Below are 2145 nucleotides of genomic sequence, written 5' to 3'. Positions count from 1 at the left end.
AACTCCTCTACCTTCTCCATTCTATCGAGCTCAATTTTTTTCTTTTCTCGAGAACTCATCGACGTCGTGATGACAACCCGCCGGTTTTCCCGGTCCTTGTGAAGCCACCACATGCATTCACTGAGCGCCAGATCATGTACATCCTGTTGGTAACCGTCCAAGGACACAAGATACTTCTTCTTGCCCTGAGACCATTCTCTTAGGACCCATCTCAGCATCTCTTCTGCACCATTGCGTGGCAAATCAGCGATTCTCAAAACTCCATCATCAACTTGGAGCACTTGAACTGAACTCCACTTCCACAGCCGCACACACATCACCATCCATCCCTCCTCCATGCTCAGCGATTGTATAAAGGACATGGTCGTCGACGACTTCCACATCCCTGGAGGCCCTAAGATCCAACCCAGACTCCCGTCCTTACACACTCTGTCCTTAATGAACTCCCACTGCTCATTGAAGCATTTCCTGCAGTAGAGCACCCGCTGCCTTCCTTGTCCAGAGCTGTGCTGATCCCAAAACGACCCATCGAGACAAAAAAACTTTCCCTCCTCCATATACCCCACCGCGTCACGATTCCGAGTTATCTCCTTCCAAGAGATGTGGTTCTCTCTCTCTCGGAGACCTTTCCAATCCTTTCGGAGCTCCTCCTTCTCCTTCTCTAGTTTCTTCTCCTGGTCTGCAAGGTCCTTCAGAACATCCTGCCAGTACTCCTTGATTTCGCCTTCGAGATGAAGTTTCCACATGGCCTCAGTCTTATCATTTCGGATCTTCTCCTCCTTCTTTCGGAGCTCCTCCTTTCGGAGCTCCTCCTCCTTCTTTCGGAGCTCCTCCTTTCGGAGCTCCTCCTTCTCCTTCTCTAGTTTCTTCTCCTGGTCTGCAAGGTCCTTCAGAACATCCTGCCAGTACTCCTTGATTTCGCCTTCGAGATGAAGTTTCCGCATGGCCTCAGTCTTATCATTTCGGATCTTCTCCTCCTTCTTTCGGAGCTCCTCCTTTCGGAGCTCCTCCTTCTCCTTCTCTAGTTTCTTCTCCTGGTCCGCAAGGTCCTTCAGAACATCCTGCCAGTACTCCTTGATTTCGCCTTCGAGATGAAGTTTCCGCATGGCCTCAGTCTTATCATTTCGGATCTTCTCCTCCTTCTTTCGGAGCTCCTCCTTCTCTTGTCGAAGTTCCTCTTCCTTCTTTCGGAGCTCCTCCTCCTTCTCTTCTCGAAGCTCCTCTTCCTTCTTTCGGAGCTCCTCCTCCTTCTCTTTTCGAAGCTTCTCCTCCTTCTTTCGGAGCTCCTCCTGCTTGTTCCCTTGTACTCTCTTGCTGTTACGGGCGGACTGCTCATCGTCGCCCCCATCTTGCCTGCCGCGTTTCGTCATTGCAGCTGAAGTGAGAGAATTATTTTTCAACTCAACAAGAGAGAGGGAAGCTTGTTGTCCCACATTTGAAATTTAAGGGCATTTTATGAGACTTGATTTGAAAAAGCTTGGGACCGGTATCAGTCAAGTTTCGGGGCCCGTTTCCTCAAACAGCCTTCACAGTCAACTTGACTGAGCCGGGTAGAAATCGATCGATCAACTTCCAAGTTTCCGAATCAACTTGATGCCTTGATGACGAAAGATCCTGGACCGGGTAGTTTCATCAACTTGATGACATCGAGTCTTGCGAGGCCGAGAGTGACCATCGATCGATTTCTACCCAGACTCAAGAGATGTCCGATCTTGCCAAACGCCGGCATCCCGGAGTCCGGCCCGCGGTCCGATCCAGCCTCGGATCTTTTCGTCAGCTCAAGGCCTCTGTTCTTCCCTGCCCGGCCATAATCTCAGGTCACGGGTGTGTTCCGGCACTGGCACGGTATGCGGCAGTGCGTCTCACTCCGCTGATCGGACATGGGATGTCTACTTGACTCACTAAGTCATTTGGAAACTGTTTGGAGTTCTACTAGGCTACCCGGTCACCCCGGTACGTAATGCCTCAGTTCGAGATAATCTATCATAGTATGGTCGTGAGATCAGGACAATTCGTGCCAAATATCATGATGGCACTTGACGTTGCTATCCCCTGGACTCGGGGCTTCTGGTACAAATTATGGACGGCGGTCTAAGATGAGGAGGAGCACAGGAGCATGTGGACAGCGCAGGCGGATGAGGAGCG

This window comes from Guillardia theta, assembly GCF_000315625.1.
Source record: "Guillardia theta CCMP2712 unplaced genomic scaffold GUITHscaffold_19, whole genome shotgun sequence".
NCBI lineage: Eukaryota > Cryptophyceae > Pyrenomonadales > Geminigeraceae > Guillardia > Guillardia theta.
The sequence above is the reverse complement of the archived record's forward strand: the minus strand, read 5'-3'. Positions refer to the sequence as shown.